The sequence below is a fragment of the Nothobranchius furzeri genome, chromosome 12 (genome assembly GCF_043380555.1).
Source record: "Nothobranchius furzeri strain GRZ-AD chromosome 12, NfurGRZ-RIMD1, whole genome shotgun sequence".
Classification (NCBI taxonomy): domain Eukaryota; kingdom Metazoa; phylum Chordata; class Actinopteri; order Cyprinodontiformes; family Nothobranchiidae; genus Nothobranchius; species Nothobranchius furzeri.
The window spans coordinates 46,789,502-46,805,933 of record NC_091752.1 but is presented as its reverse complement, the minus strand read 5'-3'; the positions used below and the strand labels follow the sequence as shown (position 1 = coordinate 46,805,933).

The window sequence follows — 16,432 nt, the reverse complement described above, 5'->3', positions numbered from 1 at the left end:
TTCCTAACTTTTCATTTTCAAAATTTGTCATTTTACTTTAGTCTGGAAGTTCATGTAACAGCTGAGGAGTGAGATGCGTCTCGACATTCATTAGCCAGTGTTTATCGATCCGTGTGTGTGTGTGTGTGTGTGTGTGTATACTTTTATGTACTGAGGACCCCCCCCCCCCCCCCCCCCCCTATGTAAGGGCATTTTTTCTGGTCCTCACTTAAAAAAACACACCAGTTGGTTTTAGAGGTACCTTGAGAGTCTTGAAAGGTGCTTACAAAATAAAAATTTAATTATCATTTTTTTGTTGACGTTAGGATTAGATCAACATTGACTGTGGTATGGGTTTGGCATAATACAGCCACAAAAATGGATGGAAGTCAGTGCTGGTCCTCACTGATAAAGACATACCTGTGTGACAGAGACAACACACACAACTGCTGTATGGCCTACACATACCCAAGAGAAATAGAATCGGTTTTTTTTTCAATCTCCAGTGACGTCACGAGCATGACACTTGATCAGCTGTGATGTCATTAGGTGGTGTATAATCGATTTGACATCAGATTGCAGAAAATCAACAGCAGCGAGAACAACCTAATAAACCGACAGGCGGTGTGTGTGTATGTGTGTGCACGCGTGTGTTGCGGGCCAATAGTCATTGTGTTACACAATCGCTTTCAGTTTCAAGCCCAGCCTGACTGCCTGGTGGCTCCCCGCCCACTGCCGCTTTCTTGTTGCCTGGCTGCTGGGCGGACTGGGGCAGATCCGAACCGACTAGTTCCGCGTTGCCTCCTCAAGCAGAACTCGGGCCGGACTGAACGGGAGGAACAGGCAGCGTCACGAAAGACCTTCCGGTCCAGACAGAGGTGAGAACGTTTTTCGGTTCAGCTGAATTCGCTGCGTTTCGGTCAAACTTTCACGCTGCTGGATCCCCCCCTCCCCCCCCCCCCCCCCCCCCCAATCGAAACGCAAAGTGCGCCCTCGCAAATACGCTGATCACGATAAGCTCATGCAACATAAAATGTGCGCTGCGCTATGGTTCCGGCCCGAGGCCGGGACGCGGAGCTCCGGAACTTTTACCTACGACATGGGCTGCGTGCGCGTGTGCGCATGTAAGCTACAGTGATAGTGATACAGTAGGAGAGCCGCCGCGGGCGCGCGCACTCACACTAGCGCGTGTCACAAATGTGAGTGTAACGTCCGTTGATGTTGTTTTGACTCTGGTGACGTAGACCGTGACGCACCTCGATGAGATTAGCGGTTCTGCTCTGCGCGCGCGTGTTAGTACGGGACACGTAGGATTTTTGATCTACGCACTTAAGATTCTTCTAGAAAAAATAAATAAAATAACTGAGATTCGTCTGACCGGTAGGAGAACCGGCTGGATCCAGATCAACGGAAGGACAGCACACACACACACACACACACACACACACACACACACACACACACACACACACACACACACACACCTGACAGTAAATGCCTCCTTTTAACTCTCTCTCGCTCACACATACTTTGCAATGTAACTCCTTACTCACACGCACGCGCACACACAGCCCTAAATTCTGAACTTTATAAGAGAATAAAGTTATTTTGTGCCAATTTAAAGGGACCATTTTGTTTTAATAATGTTATGGTCTCAGGAGTGTCCAACTCCAGTCCTGGAGGGTCCTCTGTTGCAGTTGTTTCCCTGTTCCAATACAACTGATTTAATGGTTGCATCACCTGTTCATCAAGCAGCAACTCATCAAGGTTTGCAGAGTCTCGTTAATCACCTGGTGATTGAAATCAGGGGTAGCGAAACATCTCATGCTGGATGGAAGCCCATGAAGACCAGGGTTGGGTATCCCCGGTTCAAAACATGTTAATGAATTTTATGTTTAAAAGCCTTCTCAATAGCATTATTCTTAGCTATTTCAGTACCTTACAAAATTAGCCGTTTCAGGGCTCAGTTACAAGACAAAACAAGCTGTTGTTGGCCACACCCACCCATCCCCTGATTGGCTGGGTGTTTATCACACATAACAGCGTTATAAAGCATAGTGTCACATCCAAATTATTCAAATCCATAAATAATTAGTTTTGTCCTATATCCACACACACACACACACACACACACCGGGGTGGAAATTATCACCCAACACTGGACATATGCAGCTGAATTCACAAATTGGCACAACACACACGCCACAGTGGTGGGTCTCAAATGTGAAGATAAAGCAGAGTTGTTTATGCAGCTGACCTGACGGGGGCAGCAACACATTTCTGTTTGAAGAAGATCTGAACAGCAACATTAGCAGCGTAGCTTTACATTCCTGCTGTTCAGCAGGTGGCACAAAACAAAAATGATTGTCAAGAGGATGAACCAAACGTTAAACTGTGGTTTTGAGAAATGGACGAGACAACGACGAGTTACGCGAGGGATTCGGTGTGAATAAAAGCAGCGCTGGTTCTGTGTTATGAGCAGAGCACGTCAGGCACTATAATGAGCACACGCCTCTTGGGTGGTAGGGAAAACAGAGAAGGGGTCTGCTTCATTTACAACTGAAAGAGCAGTTTCACCACTTCTCTTAATATTTTTTAACGACCCACAGAATGCTTCAGGTTAATAGTAATGTGTTAAAAGTCTGCAACAACGTAACTAAATGGTACCAGTACTTTCCTGTACCATACTACTATAGTATCACTACATGTTACAACATTTAGTCAGATAATAATAATTAGCATAACATGTTAGCTATCTCAGTCTTAAGCCACACAGTGCTCAGTAATTTTGCTGTTGCAACTAAAGTTCTTACAGTTCATGTGAAAATCCGATGGCATCATGTAATCTGTTTCTTTTTCTCCATCATTGTGGATGAAATGAAAAGAAGGAAACACACTGATGTGAATAGGAAGCGCAGGGTTTCCCTTACATAGGCGTAGCCTTGGCGGGCCGCCACGGCTGAAATCCCACCGCCACGCCTACAAGATCCCAAGTTTTGTTTTGTATTATTTTTTTTTTTGCGCAGTTTCCTGAAGAAGCAGCGGAAACTACTATCTTGTCGCTTGTGATCACAGCCGGCGGCAGCAAGGAGGAGCAGGCAGGGCAAGGTGAAGTTACAGCATAAGTTACTGAGTTTAAAATTAGAAAGGTAGCAGTGGATATAATGCTTTTTGGTTTACATGTTTCAATAGCATTAAGATAAACATGTGTTGATAATCTTGACAGGGTTTCCTCCAGTACTTATTAGGCCAGGTTTTCCTCCCCCACCAGGCTAAGCATCACTTATTCATGTAAAATTTATTTATTTTTTCATGTCTGACTTTAACCGCATCTAATACTGTATTACGGCATGAGCGCAACAGCGACAACTTAAGATCGATGTGTGAGCAGCCTGAGAGGCCGGGTGTTTTCATCTGAACCCTTAAAACCTCCAGCAGGCTACGTTGCACTATTGATGTGTTAGCGCTCGGTGCTAACAACTTAGCGACGTGACATGTCTCGGAGAAAGCGTAAAAACACGTTGGACGCTTCTTCTGAAGCGGGAAAATAACACTTCTTAAGCAGAGCACAACGTCACCTCGGCTCGTTCACCCTCTGCCGAGCCGGACTGAGCTCGATAACATTGACCCAGCACAGCCACTGGGTCGTTGGAGCTGCCCCGTGACCGCCTGATGGAAAACCAGCGGGTTTCATCAGACTCGTAAAGTTTCTTGTTTTTGCTGGGGACCCCCAGTATTTTACCGCTCCCTCCTGCAGTCTTCCCCTATTAAAATTTAAAATGATTCTGTAAATTCCGTGTATCAATAGAAAAAATCTCTGCCTCTGCCAGCTGCAGTAAATGTAGTCTCCAAATAATAAATAAGAGGTGCATTTATCTGTGTATCTACTTCGATCCGCATTAGTGATATTTTCAGCACCAAAACAATGAAGGAAAGAAACAGATGCCTGAGTTTGCCCATTTTATTTATTAGGTGCATCTAACCTGTTCTATTTTTCTCTGAAATGAGATCAAATCAGTGCTTCTATGGATTGTGTCCTCTCTGCGCTAGAAAATTTTACTTTATTTAGAGACGTGTCATAATTTCTCCCCAAGGACCCCCCCCCCCCCAGGCCCCACAGCCACAACTGGAAAAATTCCTAGGGGAAACACTGCGCAGTATGCTGAACATTGTTCTGACAACCCTGAGAATGGCACCTGCTAAGAGACACGCCTATGAAGCACAGTTTAAACTGCAAGTGATCAGCTACGCGGAGAAACACGGGAATAGAGCAGCAGCGAGAGAATTCAGCATTAATGAGTCCATGGTTTGCAAGTGGAGGAAGTTGGAAAACGAACTCCGACAAGTAAAGAAGACGCAGCTGTGTTTCCGCGGGCACAAAGCCAGGTGGCCTGAGCTGGAAGACCGCCTCGAGCAATGGGTTAACGAGCAGAGGACAGCTGGGAGAAGCGTCTCTATGTCACCATTCGTCTGAGAGCAGTAACGCTCGCACAAGAAATGAACATTGAACATTTTCAAGGAGGTGCATCTTGGTGCTTTCGTTTTATGAAACGCCGCCATCTCTCCATCCGGGCAAGGACTACAGTGGTGCAGCAACTTCCAGTGGATTACAAAGAAAAGCTGTCCATCTTCCGCTCCTACTGCAGTAAGAAGATTGCCGACAAACACATTCAGCCCAGCCACATAACCAACATGGACGAAGTGCCGCTCACTTTTGACATCCCGGCATGGACGTAATTTTGGGGGGGGACGGGGGGACATGTCCCTCCCACTTTCTCCAAAGTCAAGTTTTCACCTCTGCACTTTTTTACCAATACTTTATATTAAATTGGCACTGGTTGAGCTCTAGGACCAAGCAGAAAACAACCATTTGTGTCGAAGCCTGTTTCCCATTAGAACATACTGTAAAGACCCCCCCCCAACACACACACACACACACACGTGGCCCCCCCACTTCTAAAGTGAAAATTACGTCCCTGCATCCCAGTGAATCACACTGTTGAGAAGAAGGGGACTAGCATGGTAGCGATACGCACAACGGGACACGAAAAATCTGCTTTTACTGTTGTGCTTGGCTGCCATGCTAATGGACAGAAACTGCCACCTATGGTGATTTTTAAGAGGAAGACACTGTCTAAAGAGAAATTTCCAGCTGGAGTCATCGTTAAGGCTAACGAAAAGGGCTGGATGGATGAGGACAGAATGAAAGAGTGGCTGAATGAGGTGTATGTGAAGAGACCATGCGGTTTTTTCCACTCGTCACTAGGGTTGTCACGATACTAAAATTTCAAACTCGATTCGATACTGGAAAAAAAACTCGATGCTCGATTTCGATACTATTTAAAAACACCAATTTATTGAACAAGTTTATTAAAAAAAATTCCTCAATTTATATTGCAAAAATTAAATGTTAAGAATTAAGTGTGTAAAGTGCTTAAACCTTTCAAGTATCAGCATTTTTTAAAACGTGCATACAAAAACTGGCGAAAGTTAACACTTTAAATCATGAATTGTCTCACTATATATACACTATTTGCAGAGTGATGTTTTGCTGCTTAAACTCTGTTAAAGGTGCATTTTTGTCATAAGATGTAATGCCATATGTTTTGTTCTGTACTTTTGAAAAACTCTGTTGGTCATTAAAGGGAGAAAACGAATTTCTCCACAGTAGGACAAAGGTATATCTACCGGTAATCTTAATAAAAACAGATTGGCGCACGGCAGTGATGCCATTAAAAGCGCCGGTTAGATTAGCAGCGGCTAGTCTGTTCACGCCTAGAAATCCCAGACTCGCTCCAAACGAACAGGGGAATTGTCATGTTCTGCGGGTGGAGGTGGCAGACCATGTGTGGTGGTGGGTTCCAGGAGGCAGACGATCAGGCAGACGGATGAAAAAATAAAAAGATGTTTATTGTAGGACGGGAGCAACAGGACGAAAGAACATGCACAACGACAATGAACCGACAAAGAGAACAACCAGGAGGGAGGTTTAAATACACAAGGGAATCAGGAACGCATGGGCAGAGTAATCAGGGACAGGTGAGAACAATCAGGCAAATCAGGGCAGGAGAGACACAGTCAGGGAGGCTGGGGCGGATCATGACAGTACCCCCCCCTCAAGGGGCGGATACCAGACGCCCACAAGCCACAAAACACAGGAGACACGGGCATGAACGAAGACCAGACCAGGGCACACACGACAAGGGAACACAGAAGACGAGACCAGGGAACAAGGAACACCATCCAGGGCTGCGGAGCAGGGGCCTCTCGGTTCAGGCGGCACTCCGTCTTACGACCAAACAGATGTGTCCAAGAACTTAGACCAGGGAAACTTGGACCAGAAGACTTGGGACTCAAGGACTGGGCACAGGGACTCGAACACTTGGACTTGGGCACAGGGACTCGAACACGATGACTTGGGCACTCGAACACGATGACTTGGGCACTCGAACACGATGACTTGGACTTGACACGATGACTTGGACTTGACACGATGACTTGGACTTGACACGATGACTTGACTTGACACGACACGTAGACTTGACTTGACTTGACACGCAGACTTGACTTGACACGCAGACTTGACTTGACACGATGACTTGACTTGACTTGACACGCAGACTTGAGTAGACACGATGACTTGACTTGACACGCAGACTTGACTTGACACGATGACTTGACTTGACACGATGACTTGACTTGACACAACACGTAGACTTGACTTGACACGCAGACCTGAGTAGACTTGACTTGACACGCAGACTTGACTTGACACGATGACTTGACTTGACACGACACGTAGACTTGACTTGACTTGACATGCAGACTTGAGTAGACTTGACTTGACACGCAGACTTGAGTAGACTTAACACGCAGACTTGAGTAGACTGGACTTGACACGCAGACTTGAGTAGACTAGACACGAACACTTGACTCCAGGAATACAGGACACCAGGAACACAGAGACGAACTGCAGCAGCAGGCGTGGGACCCAGCAGGAACTGCAGCAGCAGGCATAGGCCCCAGCAGGAACTGCTGCGTGGAGAACCTGCAGGCACAGAACCTGCAGGCATGGACCAGGAAGTGGTAGAGCAGCGGGAGCGACGCGTGGAAGCCCAGCTCGGCGGCAGGTACTCGACATCCCAATCAGAGCAGGTGCACATCCCGATCTGCTGGGTCCATCGGCGGAGGCTCGGGTGAAGGGAAGCCGGAGAAGAGCGGGGAGACCAGCCCTACCACACCGGAGAACAATGGCGTGCGCAGGGGTTGTAGCTCCCTTGAGGCTCCAGGATCCACCGGAAAAGAGCGGGGAGACCAGCCCTACCACACCGGAGAATAATGGCGTGCGTAGGGGGTGTAATTCCCTTGAGGCTCCAGGATCCGCAGCTTCAGGAGAAGAATGGGACGGGACAAAAACAGCTGGAGGAGAATGACCCTGGCCACCCCGAAGATAAATAGGATGCGCCAGGATCTCCCAGAGGAACTTTGACCACCCTGAGAACAGGTAGGATGCGCCGAACACACAAACTCCAGGCCAGAAATCTCCCACAGCTGAAAGGGGCAAAAAAGAAAAAATAATCCTCCAGGAACAGATGTGTTAGCTCACCACAGGTTCAGGTTTGGTCGGTTCATTCTGTCATGTTCTGCGGGTGGAGGTGGCAGATCATGTGTGGTGGTGGGTTCCAGGAGGAAGAAGATCAGGCAGACGGATGAAAAAATAAAAAGATGTTTATTGTAGGACGGGAGCAACAGGACGAACGAACATGCACAACGACAATGAACCGACAAAGACAACAACCAGGAGGGAGGTTTAAATACACAAGGGAATCAGGAACGCATGGGCAGAGTAATCAGGGACAGGTGAGAACAATCAGGCAAATCAGGGCAGGAGAGACACAGTCAGGGAGGCTGGGGCGGATTATGACAGGAATCACGTTAATGATTCCTAACAAAACTTTTCGACATTGAGATGTTTTGGTGCACATAATGTCTTATTTCGAGGCTGCACCATGGGTGCCCATCCGCACCCATTATATGGATATACACTGATGGCGATTCGCCGATGGATCGGAATACCCCGGGGAATCCAAGTAGCACCAAAGTTGTCAGCGTGAGTAAACAAACGTACTGCATGCTAGAAATGAAGTCCGGGTTGCAATAAACGGGAGTTTTCCTATAAGCACATAAGCTTGAATATACAACTACGTGTCGGACTTGGTATGCTAATTAAGTTGGGCTGTGAAGCGCCTCCCAAATTCGCTGTTTATGTTTTTGTTTATTTATTTGGCAGACAAAACTTGGATCGGAGACAACTCGCATGGGAAATTGCAATGTAGCCATGCGACGTCTTCTTCTGTTTGTCTGGGAGGCGGAGTTTGCTTTACGGTATCTGGCTGTCGTGCGTGTCGGTGTACTTGAAGAAGGCTGTGTATAATAGTCCATAATATCGATACCACAGGGATGGAATATCTAATTTAGATACCACTTTTAGCATCGATTTATATCTAGGTATCAATTTTTTTGACAACTCTACTCGTCACCGTCCCTGTTGATCTGTGACTCCATGCGCGCTCATCTCACGGACGGTGTGAAAAAACAGGTGAAGCAAATGAACTCGGAGCTCGCTGTCATTCCGGGAGGCTTGACAAAGGAACTCCAACCGCTGGACATTGGCGTGAACAGGACATTCAAAGTAAGGCTGCGAACGGCGTGGGAGCGATGGATGACAGATGGCGAACACACGTTTACGAAGACTGGGAGGCAACGCCGGGCGAGTTACGCCGCAGTTTGTGAATGGATTGTAAATGCTTGGGCTAATGTGTCTACTTGTACTGTTGTTCGGGTTTTTGCAAAAGCCGGCATCATTCACGAGGAGACGGACGGCAACGAGACAGACACTGACTGTGACGAGAGAGAACCTGGCGTGTTTGACTGTACTCTAGCCCAGCTGTTCTTATCAGATACAGAAGATGACTTTGATGGATTTGATGATTAAATAATAGCACTCAAATCAAGCACAACCAAACTCATATTTGCTCCCGCTGCCTTTTTTGATAAAACACAATTTAAATCACATTACTTTCTTAGGCCTATTAATAACACACATATGATTTTGTTCATGTGAAAAGTTTATGTGGTTAAATCTACCAACTACCGGTAAACACATTCTGAACAACACAGCGCATCAGCACTTAAGAAGAGCACAAGCTGTCAGCGCACGCAATGAGGAAGTGCACGTGCGCTCTAAACCAGGTCTGAACCAGGACTAAACCAGTAAAGTGAAACATGCTTTTGGCTGTTTATAATTTTCACAATGTCTGGTTTGCACTGATATGTTCCGAGTCCCGAGCCCGCACATATGTTTTACCGGTACATTTGCCCGTGCCCTGTAACCCGGTGCGCCTTTTGTATGTGTTAAATACCAAAAGACACCCATAACTGAAGCTGCGCCCTATAATACGGTGCGCCCTATGGTCGTGAAAATACGGTACAAGTTTTACTCGTTTCATGCTCGTAGTCTTCAAAAATGCTTTATCTGTACCGGATACTGGGCTGCATGGTGGCGCAGTTATTAGCACTGTTGCCTCGCAGCACAAAGGTTTCTGGTTCGAAACTTAGCTGCGGCCTTTCTGCGTGGAGTTGCGTGTTCTCCCCATGCATGCGTGGGTTTCCTCCGGGTACTCCGGTTTCCCCCACAGATCACAACATGCCCTTTAGGTTATAAATTGTAAGTCGCTTTGGATAAAAGTGTCTGCCAAATAAATAAACATAAATATAAACTAGTCTGAAATGAGTATCCGGCTCATCCCTAGCTGCAACCACCCTGCCCTGCCTCCTCCTCCTTGCTGCCTGCCAGCTGTGATCACAAGCAACAACAGAGTAGTTCCCGCGGCTTCTTTGGGAAACGGCGCAAAAAAAAAATCAATAAAACTTGGGATCTTGTAGGGATTTCAGCCGTGGCGGGCTGCCTCGGCTACCCCTATGTAAGGAAAACACAGAGGATTTTGCTTCAGGTGGCCAGTCTGAAGCTTTCTCTAGAACTGAGGAGAAACCCGAGTAATCTGGTTTTAATGTTCTCATGTTATGATTGTGTAGCCAACCAGAGGTTGGCAAGTTTGAAGAATATTACCAAGAATCTCAGAAACACACGCCTTCTTTGATACCGGATGCTCTGATCTGGGTAAAGGACTATCTATGTGTCATAAGTTTAACTTTCCCTTACTTGTTCTTGTGTGAGTGCAAATGGTTATGACCTTGTCAAATTAACATGCTGAAGCGTATTTCAATCACTGTAATCATAACATAACATTCATTTCAAAGTTCAATCATTGAGCACAGATTAATGAAACATTTCATTATATTATAATTATTATAAGTAGCAATAAACAAACATTTATTTAATGATTATCTAGCTTATAAGTTGCAGAAGTTCATATCTGATTTAGGAAATCCGGGCTGCGAGTGTTCCATATATGGAGGCATGAAGAGTCCTGAAAGATTGGACCTTGAGGAGAAAATGTTATTGTTGACTTTTCATTATCTGTGTTAAGAGCTGCAGGCTCTGAGCTCCAGCTGGTGGGATGAAGGCAGGCTGATTTAGAGGGGACACATGAAGTCTTGTGTCTCCTTTTTGACCAGATGTTGAATGGTCAAACTGTGCCTAAAAACCGACCATTGCTGGACGTTACAACGTAACCCAACATGAAGTGGAAAACCACGCGATGCAGTATTTAAAAACAATATGAGTGTTTAACAGTTGATAAGTTCTTTGCGATAGTCTTAATTTTATTTTTACAAGGTCTTTAAAAAGTCTTGAAAAAGTCTTAAATTTAATTTTGAGATTCCTGCATATACCCTGAAAAAACTCGAGCAAAGCTAGTTCACTGTGATAGAAACACCTTTACATTCTTACATCTCTCAGCTGACTTGACACTGGCCCCTTCTTTCCACTGGCTGTGAAAGCGGCAGGTAACGAAATAGTGGCGTTTACTTGCAAGCTCTCTTCCAGCCGGGAGCGATTCTGAAGCAAAACGGGACCAAATACTTCATCGGAGAATTGCAACACCATTTCAGATGTCCACACAATAACAAGCAAGGAGAAAGACAGCTGCATTTATCCAAAAGGGACATATTTTTTTTCTGTTCTGTTAACAGTGGCTATGGAGGTTTCACAGGAAATGATATACAGCACGACTTATTTTGAAAAGTTTTCAGGATGTTTTACACTAATTTCTTGTTTGACATCCTGTCTGGCCCTAATGGTGTCTAATAGTGTTGTTAGACATGTAGTCATTATTTTTGCATTTTGATGTATTTTCTTTGAAAACTCTAAATTCTGTCTAAAAATGTCAGTCTAGCGCCCTCTTCAGGCAGCCCTCCACCTGTTCTCTCGACCCCCTCCCTACAGTTTTGGTTAAAACATGTCTCACCTCCCTTCTCCCACTCATAACCGCCATAATCCACTCCTCCCTCTCTACCAGTGTTGTTCCCTCACTTTTCAAAACTGCATCTATTACTCCAATATTAAAAAAACCCAGCACTGAGCCCAATAATTTCCATAATCTTCGTCCCATCTCAAATCTTCCCTTTCTTTCAAAAATACTAGAAACAATAATCTGTTCAACTCCATGCTCATCTCACCCTCAATAGCCTCTATGAGCCCTTCCAGTCTGGTTTTCGCCCTGGCCACAGTACAGAAACTGCACTCATAAAAATCATTAATGACCTCCTCACTGCTGCCGATGCTGGACTGCTCCCCATCCTCATCCTCCTCAACTTGAGTTCGGCCTTCGATACCATCTCTCACACCATCCTCCTCCATAGATTGTCTTCCCTTGACATTTCTCATACCCCGCTTGATTGGTTCCATTCATATCTCTCTGGCTGTACTCAGTTTATTCAACTCAAATCATTCACTTCCCATCCCTTCCCTGTCACTACCGGCATCCCCCAAGGCTCAGTTCTCGGTCCACTTCTTTTCATCACTTACCTTCTTCCCCTGGGAAATATTTTCTGTAAATTTGACATCCATTTTCATTGTTATGCAGATGACACCCAGCTCTATGTATCCTCCAAACCCTCCTCTTCACTCCCTCCTTCCTCCCTCACCAACTGTTTATCTGAAATCAAAGACTGGTTCACATCAAACTTTCTCAAACTCAACAGTGATAAAACAGAAATGTTACTTGTCGGCACTAAATCCTTACTATCCAAAATCCACAGCTTTACACTTCCTGTAGACAACTACTTAGTTTTCCCCTCCCCTCTGGTCAAGACTCTGGGTGTCATCCTCGACTCCTCACTATCCTTCCAGTCCCACATAAACAATATTACCCGGTCTGCCTACTTCCATCTACGCAACATTAACTGCCTACGCCCCTCCCTCACTACTCACTCGGTCGCCATCCTTGTCAAAAGCCTCATCACTTCCCGTATTGACTACTGCAACTCTCTTCTCTTTGGTCTTCCTCACAAATCCCTCCATAAACTCCAACTTCTCCAGAACTCGGCAGCCCGCATAATTACCAGAACTCCCTCCTTCCACCACATCACCCCTGTTCTTCAGCAGCTCCACTGGCTCCCAGTCACTTACAGAATCCAATTAAAAATTCTGCTATATACATTCAAAGCCATCCATAACCTAGCTCCCCCGTACCTCTCAGACCTCCTTCATCCCTCAACCTCCACCCGTTCCCTCAAGTCCTCCTCCTCCATCCACCTCTCTGTCCCACCTTTCCGTCTGGTCACTACGGGGAGCAGGGCCTTCAGTCGCTCTGCTCCCCAGCTCTGGAACTCACTCCCTCCTGACCTCCCTAACATTGACACCCTCACTCTCTTTAAAACCAGACTCAAAACCCACCTGTTCCTATAGCATTCCAATAATTACTCTCTTTGCTCCAATCTGTCTGTTTGTTTTATGCTGTTCTGTCTTTTTTTGGTGTGTATTTTATCTCTGTCTGTAAAGTGTCCTTGAGTGTTTAGAAAGGCGCTGTTGAAATAAAATGTAGGCACATTCTTCTGGAAGCTCTTCACGACAGCACAAGAGCTGCTGACACCAGAGGATCACCTACGACCAAGAGAACAGCTGGAATCAGTAACTAAATAATGAAATCAGGGCAGTTTTAGTGGGATGTTTGTGATTGTGTAACATAAATGAATACATTACAGAATAATTTTCTCATGGGGTAGTTTTATTATTTTCTCTGCAGCAGACAGTAACTTCAGCTCAGGGTATGTGGCCATGTCCTAGAGAGCTGCTATCCAGCACGTTTCAGTGGTTTTCCTGCTTTAACATGTTGGATTAGCTGTTCAGCAGCTCAGCAATTTGCTGCTGATTAAAACCAGGTGTGTTTAAGCAGACAAACCTCTAAAACATGCTGAATAATAGCACTCTAGGGCCGTGTAGCCGAACCCTGCAGCTAAGCAAATGCTATGGCTACTTACCATTCAGAGCTGGTTCTGTTGAGTCAGCTCCGGTGGTTTCAGGCAACTCACAAGCTCAAAACAATAAGGCTCAGGTCCACTTGTCTCCTCCAAATAGACTTGGTCCCATTCTTCTTGATTGTCTGGGTAAGGAGGGTGAGAAATGTCCTCCACTTCTTATGACTGCTCAGAGTGGAAAAAAAAGCTAGCTTCGTCTTGTTACCCATCCATCTTCGTCACTGCCGCGGCTCCACCCTCTCGGTCCGCCAGGCAACGCCAACTAATGTTGCACTTTTCAAAATTGATATGTGGGTGGAGAAGGACTCTGAGGCAGGCTTGACAATTCCTTAAAAGAATTATGTTGTCGATGGCCAATATGTAAAGCTAAGTATTAAGGCCAATATATACGTGCAAGCAGTACATTGATTGTGAAAGACAACTGAACATTCACTGTGTTTAATATAAATTAAATAAGTCAGTAAATCTCTTAATATATATTGAACTTCAAATATAAAACAAACTCAAAACATTAACAATGTGCAAACTGTTTCAGAACAATAGAAAATAAAACAGATTCAAGTTTATTTATTTTTGTGTTTTAAATAAAGAAAATCAAACAGGACCCAGTATAATGGTGTAAAACTGGCTGGTCGACGTAGAATCTTAAAATAAAAAAAAGTAAAGTGCACTAACACGTTGTGGTAAAAAAAAATTAAATCTAAACTATACAGTGAAATAGAGCAAACATTAACCAAACTTAAAGGGATATTTTACTCAGACATAATTTTGTCTGTTAGATTTTCCAGAGTTAGGCAAGTGAGAAAAAGGAATTTGTAGCTAACAAGCTCAGTCACTCTCCTGATCTGGAAGCAGTAAGTTTTGCTTTAGCTTCACAGAAAACCATAGCCACATTTACATGTGCACATTTAATCGGATTGAACGCCCAATCAGATAAAAAATTCAGCATGTTAACACGTCAATGGGAATGTTCCGATTCGGCCGATCGGAATGAAATTTCAATCCAACTGAGAGAGGTGGTTTTGTCCGATCATCATTCCGATTGATGTGCTTGTACACAGCCATTCGGATTGTTGGAGCAAAATAACGTGCACACACTGCGCATGTGTAAAACAGCTAGCAAGCCTCCCCACCATCTTTTAGACTGCCTGAGTTAAATAAATGACGGCCTAATTAACGAGGGCCGTTTTTTAAATATGATGGCAGGCCATCCCTGTTTCAGTAATATCTAATCCAGAACCTGCATTTTGTGGCAGTAAAATAAAAATCTGATTATTGCACAAACTATTAACTAACATGTCCAAGTCTGTACTGGAAACATGCACATTCATTTCGGGTTTGCAGCACAGATCCCTGTTTCTGTGAATGCAGCAGCTGTTTCTGCAGCAGATGGATGGAGACGTGCTCGTAAAGAAGACAGGGTAACATCGGTTACATAGACCTGGTTTGAGTTTAAGGAGGCTAATGTTGAGTAGAAAAATATCTTCAGTTAAATCCAACTATCTGTTGAAAAACACGTTAACACAGATGAGATGAGATGGGTTCGTCTATTAACACATGATGAACACAGGCTTCCAGACTTTCTTAACGTCTCCTGTTATTTAGTTTGAACCACATTTTCTCAACAGATTCAGCTGATTGTCACATTTTATTAATAATAAGTCACAACAGAGCTCAGTAATAAAACATAAGTCTGAACCCCCCCACTCCCGCTCCGCGCAGCGCTGCGCCCAGGCGTCACGTCAGAGCTGCGGACCAGCTGATCAAGAAGCAGAGACATAACCCTCCCTTATTTTAATATTGTCAACAATAAAACACAGCTAAGCATAAACCTGCAGTAATTTACTGAAGACAACGTAACTTCTATGAGCAAAATAAAATCATTAAAATGATTAAATGAATTAGGAAAGCAGGACGTTTTTACATTTTTCATTTCATTTCATGATATTTGTTTACTTATTTTTTCCAGGAAAGACAGCTCTGTGCATGCTCAGCCTATTTAATCCTATTGAATACTTGGTGCATATAAACTCACGGCATGATCGGATCATTTTAGTTAGTGTCCATATAAAACAGAGATTCTGGATTTCCGATCAACCAAGATTTGAATCGGGTCGGGGAAATTTGTCGCATGTAAATGTGACTAATGTAAGTAAAAGGAAGGTTCTAGAATCTTTCTATCCTTTATCAGCTCAGGTATGTTGGGGTCCTTCGGGTCCTATCTTCAGTTTAGTAGTGGCAGCAGTTGGCCACACAGGTGCCTAATTTTTATTTTATTATTTCATCTGCTGTTAAAAGAATTTCGGCCGATGGCCGATATAGAAAAAGTTGAATATATCGGCCTCTAGTCAAAACATGATCCAAAGCTTATTTCCTCGTCGTGGATGTAGAAAGATGACAAAAACAGGGCCGTAACAACCGCTAATTTTAGTGATGCACCTATATGAATTTTTTTGGCTGATGCCGATATCCGATATTGAGATCACTGTTATGGCTGATAACCGATATTTGCCGATACAGATATACTGAGATTAATGCTTCTAAATTCAAAAGATTTTGTGTAGGATGAAAATAATTAAAGCTGAATTTATGTTTTGTACACACAACACACACATTTCTGAGATTCTGAGATGATTTCATTCACAGTTCACATGACTGAACAATTAAACATCACCCCCAGACCCCCCACCTACCCACCCTCTGAAACAGGCAAACAATGGAGACGAGATGGAAAAAATATCGGTTGGTAACATTGGCCCGGTTTCATTTATCAAACCGAAACCGATATATTAAAAAAGGACTAACATCGGCGGATACCGATATTGATGCCGATATATTGTCCATCCCTAGCTAATAATGGGAATGTAAAAGAAGGGAAAAAAAACACAGGGCAGACGCGGTCAGCACAAAACTGAAAGTAAAAAGTGCATCACATAATTGATATGAATCTTCCAGCGACCGTAATAAAACGGCATTACTAAAAGGGGAAAAAAACGTTACTTTCAAAATCAGT

At 44.4% G+C, this 16,432-nt stretch overlaps 1 protein-coding gene across 1 annotated transcript in view; it reads left to right on the top strand.

The window, feature by feature from the left end:
• Positions 1 to 702: 702 nt before the first annotated feature.
• Positions 703 to 16,432, top strand: part of pcgf5b (polycomb group ring finger 5b) — a 35,652-nt gene continuing 19,922 nt past the window's right edge. The window contains exon 1 of the mRNA XM_054734776.2: positions 703 to 857. The gene's annotated coding sequence lies outside the window, so the exon portion shown is untranslated. The remainder of the gene's footprint in view (positions 858 to 16,432) is intronic.